Consider the following 8225-nt stretch of genomic DNA (forward strand, 5'->3'; position numbering starts at 1 on the left):
TAAGTGAGCTATAAATTGAATCTTTGAGTAACCTGAGCTATCACCTAACATACATACATTCTATATAATTTCTAAAATCATACCTAGCTACCCATAATTCCCATTTTTATATCACATACTCATGTGTCAACTTTTCTTTTGATTTGTGTCACATATGCATTGATCTTTTATTAACTTAACATTGGGGTAATTTTGTCCCCTTATTTATTTATTTATATTATATATTTTTTTCTTTTTTTCTTTTCTTTTTTTTTTCTTTTTTTTTATAGAGACATAAAAACTAAAATAACATATCAATGCATATGGAATTTTTTTATTTTTTGTTTTACATGAGTAGGTACCCAAATTCCCATTATTTTATCATGACATATTTCCTTATTAACCCTTGTTCCCACAGTTAAGGGTAGGCTTATTTGGGATAAGTGAGCAAAAATAAGTAATGGCCTCAATCATATGCAAGTATGTAAATACACTAAATATTGGACATATAGATTGGAACAAAATAAAGATTACAATCATAGAGAAGAAAACACACAAGAATAAAAATTTATGGTTAAATAATGTAACTATGTAAATAAGCTCAAGTCTCATAGGTTGTGTGTTCTTTGGCTCAAAAACCATGTTCCAAATACAACTTCAAACAAATTTAACACATAGAAAATTTTAAATTTTTTTTAATTTAAATTAGTGAAAATTTTCAAAAATAGGGTCTTTAAAAGAAACTTAAACAAAGAAATAGAATATTGGTGTTGAGAAGAGAATAACTAACCCATGGAGATCGGTATCGACCTCCCCACACTTAAAGATTGCACCGTCCTCGGTGCATGTTAAGATGTGCAGGTGGACGGGCTGTTCCAACTGGCACTTTTCTCCAAGGTTTGTGCAGATGGACTTGTTTGTCGCCCCATATAGAAGTTCTTTTCCTTTCCTTATTCGGTGGCCATCTTGAAAGAAGAGAAAAAAGAAGAAAAAGTAACCCAGAAATAAAAATAAGAAAATAAAAAAAGTCTGGGTAGGTTAATGCCAAATAATGAGGGTCCCAATTACATGGTAGCTACAACATGCAAATGAGAAAATAATAGAAGCACATGACATACCAGTGGTGCAAAAGTTGCAACAAAGGGGAAGAGAGTGCAAGACAATATAATTTCATGTCAATGCAAAATTAATACAAATATCATAAAGGATTAGCATTGACTTAAAAAAATATTACCCAACAGCATAAAACAAGTCACTGAGCACCAAAATAATACCAGAAAAGATACAACAGTTGAATAAGACCATTTAACACTAATGGAAATAAGGAAAATAGAATGAGAGTGAAGAAGGATGAGAAGTTAAAGGGATGAAGAAAGAGAAAGGAAGAAGGGAGGAAGAAAGAAATAAGAAGGGAAAGAAAAGATTTAGATATGGGGAAGAAAGGATAAGATAATTAGCTGCTCTAGATAAGCTATGCGTCGCTTGTGAGGCGGACGCGTGAGCGACGCGTTCGCGCGGATAGCGCTTCTATGAAATGATGCAGACGCGTCATCCACGCGGTCGCGTGGATTGATTTGTGCCATTAGCGCGAGGGCAGCCTCGCGGTTGCGCAACTCTCTGTTTGAAATTCATATTGCCAAATCTTTGGGGTGACGCGATCGCGTGGTTGACGCGATCGCGTGGTTGACGCGATCGCGTGGATGGCCTAAATTTGAAAACGGCGCGGACGCGTGGTGCACGCGTACGAGTGGCAGGGCTTGTGCTTTTAGCACGAGTCCAGCCCAATTCTAGCTCAACTTTCGGCCATACACCATTTTTACGTCGATTTTGAGGCACGCGTTCGCGTGGGTGACGCGGACACGTGGGAGGCATTTTTCCCACATGACGCAAACGCGTCATCGACGCGGTTGCGTGGACCAATTTGTGCCAAAGGCACGCCTCCAGCCGCGCTTTCGCGTGACTCTCTGTTCATATTATTTTCTTCCCAGCGCACATATGACGCGGACGCGTCATCAACGTGGTCGTGTCACATGCAATTTTTTTTATATAAGAAATTTTATTCTTTTTAACTTTCTACCTTTTTGTTTCTATCATCCATGTTCCCAAAAGGTTCCCACACTTACACAATACACAAAACAAAATTTTATGCAATGGCAACGGTGCCTTTTTTTATGCAGTATGTAGAATGCAAAATGCAGTGAATGTCATGCAAAAACTTCAGGTTCAAACAAAATTCAAAAACAGAGCAAAATAGAGGGGGAATGATCATACCATGGTGGGTTGTCTCACACCTAGCACTTTTAGTTAAAGTTCTTAAGTTGGACATTTGATGAGCTTCCTGCTATGGTGGCTTGTGCTTGAATTCATCCAGAAATCTCCACCAGTGTTTGGAATGCTAGCATCCTCCGGGGTCTTAAACAAAGTACGTAAAGCCCTTGTGTGAGTTCAAACAGGCTTGCAGGTTCCCGGAGTGTTGAATGGTAGAATAGATTCCAAGATCCCAAATTCTACTTTTACACCCGTCTTTGTCTTGGTCTGCATTTTTCCAGTCGGGTGATGAGTAATCCGAATTCTCACTGCAGTGACCAAACAGCGTCCGAGATCCTTCCAATTGAGCTTGACACCAATTCTTGCACATCAAATTGAAGTGTGAAACCTCAGTGAATCTTGCATACCAGCTCTGAGTGCGAGTCATTTTCCGTTTGCTTTTAAAGCCGCAAAGAGCTCTAAGCTGGCCATCTGTCTCAAGTAAACCATATTCAAGTGGAAAAGTAAAGATGAAAGTTAAGGATTTTACCCACTTGAAGTTCGTATTGGGTGGTAATGGCCGTGGGATAGGTGTTTCCGGTGGTTCTGCAAGACTTACTCCCTTGTGATCTTCAGTGAATTCCTCTACTTCTTGGCAATTTTCTTCCAATTCAACCATGTCTTTATCAAGGTCACCGATATCTTCTTCATCATTCGAGTCATAATTGGGAGGTTGAGAAAATTCGACCTCTGCATCATCTTCGTATTCACTTGGGGAAGATTCTTCTGTCTCAAAGAATTCACTTGCGGATGCAAGAGCATTACTAGGAGAACTTGAGTGGTGACTATCATCATCAAGAAAACTTGAGTCTTGGGTCATTCCGTCCAGTTCCTCATAAGATACCTGCCTTGGGGGTTGTGCACTATCCTCCTTAACATTAATTGTAACGTTCTCGACGAAATTCTCCACAACTCTGGATTCCTGCAGAGGTTCAGCATTTCCTAAATCTTCAACCAACTCTTCTTCTTCTACAATGACAGCGTCCTCTACTTTTTCCAGTATGAAGTTATGCTCTATGCTGTCCATTGGAGCTTCTCGTGTCTTCTTCACAATACATTCTTCATTAGATTCTCCACATAAAGCCATGGGAGTCTGTTGGGTGTCTAAACGTCTGGAAGATAATTGATTTATTGCTTGCTCCAGTTGATGAAGGGTTGCATTGAATTGGTTTACTGATTCTTCGAAGCAAACCTGTGATTCTTGGCTTGATGGATATGGACATGGTGTGTAGGAGAGTGGTGGTTCTTGGGAGTAATTGGATTGGCGTTGGGGCGGATAAGGATCATATGGTGGGGAATGGTGAAAAGAAGCTTGTGAGTATGGTGGGTTAAGGTTATGTTGAAAGGGTGGTCTCTGAGCATAGGGTGGGGCTTGTTGGTAGCTAGAAGGGGTCCACCAAATCTATCAGTTGGGTATGCATTGTAGAATGGTCTCTGTCCATGATATCTAAGAGGGTGTTGTTGCCTAAAGGGGTGATCAGATCCTCTTGGCTCCATCCATCTTTGATTGATTAGACCTTGATGCATAGTCCTGTTATAGCTTCCATTCCTTGCAATAAAATTAGAACTAAACTCAAAGCGAGAGGGGTGAGAATTCATAGTAGTTATCAGAAATGAGGAGGGAAGAGAAGAAACAAATAAACAAGTAAAAGAAAAATATTTACAATAACCAATAATAAGGCACACGTTTGTAATTCCCCGGCAACGGCGCCATTTTGACGTTAGGATTTTTGCTAGTAAAGAATTTTGTAAAAATATAGTCGCGTTGTGAGTATAGATTCTAAACCAACAGAAAATCCCTTCGTACAAACATTTTGGTTGTCACAAGTAACAAACCCCTTTAAAATTGATAACCGAGTATTTAAACCTCGGGTCGTCTTCTCAAGGAATTGCAGGGAGGTATGCTCTTATTATTGGTTATGAGTCTTGTAAATTGGGGGTTTTGAAAGTGAGAAAGGAGTATGTTGAATGACAAGTAAAATAAATAAATAACTGTAAAATAAACTCTTGGCAAGATATGAGAAATTGGAAGTCTTATCCTAGTTATCCTTATCAGGTGTGATGAGAATTGGGTTTTAATCCAACTTAGTTATCCTTTACTAAAGCAAAGAAAAGTCAAGTGGACTAATTAGTTTGATCCTCAAGTCATAGTCAATCCCTGTGGAAAGACTAGTTTTAGAGCGATCTAGATCAATTAGAATCTGCGAATTTCAACCACTGCTGAGTTTGACAACTCAAGAGTTACCAATTAATCAACCAAAGCCAAAAGGGAATAAAATCTACTTGAATGAAAATAATTTGGATAGAGCCCAAGCATCAATAACATATAAGTCTGAAATACCTCAATTTAATAAAGATGTCAATTCCAACATGGACAATATTCATAAGCCAATTGGGCAACATAAATCAAACACAAATAAAAGTGTCGGAGTAAATAAAAGTAGAAGAGAAACATAAATTATTAAATCTGATACGATGAAGTAATCCTAATGACTAAAGAAATCCTAATCCTAAAACCTAAGAGAGAAGAGAGAATCTCTCTCACTAAAAACTACATCTAAAACCTAAAATTGTGAGTTATGAATGAATTATTATGAATGGATGCATTCCCCCACTTTATAGCCTCTAATCTGCGTTCTCTAGGCCGAAAACTGGGTCAAAAACAGCCCAGAAATCGCTGATTGTGAAATCTGGTCCGTACAGGTCGCGGCAAAGTGACGGGAGGCGTCATCCACGCGTTTGCGTAGAATGAGATTCGCAAACGCAACGCGTCTGCGTGGAGCACGCATTCGCGTCACCTATCTGTACAGCCACTATGACAAATTATATATCAAATCAAAGCCCCAGACGTTAGCTTTCCAACACAAGTAGAACCGCATCATTTGGCCTCTGTAGCTCAAGTTATGATCGTTTTAGTGCAAGAGAGTCATGTTGATAGCTTTGCAGTTCCTTCAACTTCTTGTATTCCTTCCACTTTTGCATGCTTCCTTTCCATCCTCTGAGCCATTGTAATCTTTGAAATCACTTAACACACATATCAAGGCATCTAATAGTAATAAGAGATGATTAATATTAGCAAATATAAGGCCAAAGAAGCATGTTTTCAATCATAGCACGAAATCAGGAAGGAGAATGTAAACTCATGCAATTAGTATGAATAAGTGTATGAAAGATTGATAAAATCCACTTAATTTAGCACAATATAAATCATAAAATAGTGGTTTATCAATCGCCACCATAATAGCTTCTGAATCTAGACACCATTGCTGAGAGTTGGCTACCAGAGTCTGTTATGGAAAATACATCAGCAGTTGCACATGAAATAAAGTCCAAAGCAGCAAGCTGCATTAACATCAAACCTTCATTGTTAAGTATTAGTAATCATGCTTCAACTGAATTTGAAAATTATTAACATGAATATTTATTACCTGAGAATAAAAATTCTTAAAAGATTCAAGTTCATTGGGAGCAATCGAGCAAGGAAATCTTCCTTTGTAATAACATTGGGATAGAGCTTGGTGAAGGGATTCATTCTTGAATCTGCTCCAAAAATACCAGAACCAGCCAAGTAAACATAGGTTCCGTGCTTGAAACCAAGGCCTACTAGCACAAGTGCTGCTTCTTCTGGTGTCAATGGACATCTTCCCATTTTCCTCAAAACCATTGGAGATATAGGGCTACAACATCAATCAGTAGTATATATATATATATATATATATATATGTCACAATACAAGGGTATGTATCAAAACAATTTTTTGAAAAGCATATTGCAGAAATAATCATACCTTGTAGAATTCTTCAAGCGCTCAACAAGAAGAGAAAAATGGCTTTCTCTATAGGCTTGAAGTTCCCTTCTCTCACTCTCACCACCTCCAAACTCACAAAGGGAATATGCAACCATATCAACTTCAAATCTTAAGTGCAGTGTAAGATACTTGATTGACCTTTTGGCAGAATCATGATCTTTCTTCTTGTCAACGAACTTCCCTAGCAACTGAGTGTCTAATTCAACATACGACAACAAATTCATCTCAAATCATAATTTACAACAACAAATTCAACTATGATAGTTTTCAAATTCAACTATGATAGCAATTTTGAAGCAAAGTAGTAGAACAAAAATAAGAATATGTGACTAGGATTAGAATAAGAACATGGAAAAGGAACAAGTTTAAAGCAGAATAAGAATGAGTGTTACAATTTTAGAAATGGAGGAATCGAAACCAGAACAAGAAGGCTGATGCTGTCTTTGACTCTGATGGCGGTGCACGACTCACCAGCGACCGTGGCAGCAACAGCGAGAACAGTGCCTCCTCTGGCTCGCACGGCTCTGTCTCCCTCTCTCCCTCTTGTCGTTCTCCTCTCCATGGTGGAATCCAACAGGGACGACGGTGACACCAATTGCGATGGGTTAGCTGCGATGGAACCCTTGGCGGCAAGACGCGACGGCTTTCAACGCACGACTCCTCTCTTCTCGGACACATCACAGCGGCGACAACTCATCGGCGGCAGTGGCTTCCTCTGATGATCACAAATCGACGATGATAGCGGCTCCTCTCCCTCTCGGCGCTGCTCTGTCTCAACGTCTCTCTCTCTCCTCTTTCCGAACAGTGGCGCAACGACATGGAGGATATCGGCGAGCTGGGAGAAACGATGGCGCGGTGGCGGCGCGACGGTGGTGGCGAGGTGGCTAGACAGCGGCGGCAGCGTGGCTCTTCCTCTCTTTTGATCATAGCTCTCCTTCTTTGCTGCTGTGTTACGTTTGAAAGTAGGGAGCGACAATGGCACAGTGGTGGCGAGGTAGCTGGACAGCGGCGGCAGCGTGGCTCTTCCTCTCTTTTGATCATAGCTCTCCTTCTTTGCTGCTGTGTTACGTTTGAAAGGGATTAAAGGGAAAGGGGATGCAGCTGAGTATGGTGAGGAGGGATTAGAGTTAGGGTTCTTCAATTTGAAAATTAGGGTTTCTGATTCAATTTGGGAATTAAGGTTAAAAATTAGAGATTTTATAAAGGAATAAAAATAGATATGAATAGATATTTTGATAAAATTGGAGGGTGGAGTGATTTTAAAATCAAATATATTTTATCAAAAATATTTAAGAACATTATTTATCAACATATTGCTAAGTTCAATTAATTATTTTTAATTTAAATTATAAAATGAACATATTAATCACATTTTATAAAATATAGTTTATTCTCAAAATATTAATTATTCAAATAAAATGATATAGTTTTTCTTTATTTTTCTATCACCAGAACTTTAACTTCAACAAATATAATAAATTTAATTATCCAAAAACTTGGGATGTTACACAAACTCATAACAAAGGAGGCGTTGATGGCCGAAGCAGGAAGATGAGCTTGCGACGGTGACAGAGCGCGACAAAGGACCACGAGCTTCGACGGCGACGAGCTTGCGACAACGACGAGCTTGAGGCGGCGACGACAAAGGGCGACAATGGCGAGGCGGGATGGATGGCGGCAGCAGCGCGGCTCTTCCCTCTTTCACGCGCGTCTTTCACCCTTGAGCTCGACAACTCTCTCGCGTGCAACATGGATGGCAGCGGCAACAGGACGGCGGCGGCGAAGCAGCAGGACGCGGTGCGGTCTCCTCTTCTTCATTCCCGAGCTATCTCCCTTCTCCTTTTGCTTTCTGCTATCTGTTGCTGTTGGTTGTATTTGGTGAGGGGGGGCTAGATTTAGGTGGGGGTTTTAATTTGAGAATTTTTAGGTTAATTAAGGTAGTGTAATTTAAATAAAATTAGGGTTAGGGTTTAAAAATTACAATGAGAGTTTGGATTAGAATAGTATAAGAATTTAAATAAAATTAAAAAGTAGAATAGTAATTAAAAATCAATCATAATTTATTTAAATTATTTTAAAAATATAATATTTATTTATCAATTTATTAATTAGTTTAAGTTTTAAATAATGT

At 39.1% G+C, this 8225-nt stretch overlaps 1 pseudogene; it reads right to left on the bottom strand.

The window, feature by feature from the left end:
- The window catches only part of LOC110272534 (O-fucosyltransferase 8-like), an 8802-nt pseudogene extending 2146 nt beyond the window's left edge, over positions 1–6656 (bottom strand).
- Between the last annotated feature and the right edge of the window lie 1569 nt (positions 6657–8225).

Source organism: Arachis duranensis, chromosome 6, assembly GCF_000817695.3.
Source record: "Arachis duranensis cultivar V14167 chromosome 6, aradu.V14167.gnm2.J7QH, whole genome shotgun sequence".
Classification (NCBI taxonomy): domain Eukaryota; kingdom Viridiplantae; phylum Streptophyta; class Magnoliopsida; order Fabales; family Fabaceae; genus Arachis; species Arachis duranensis.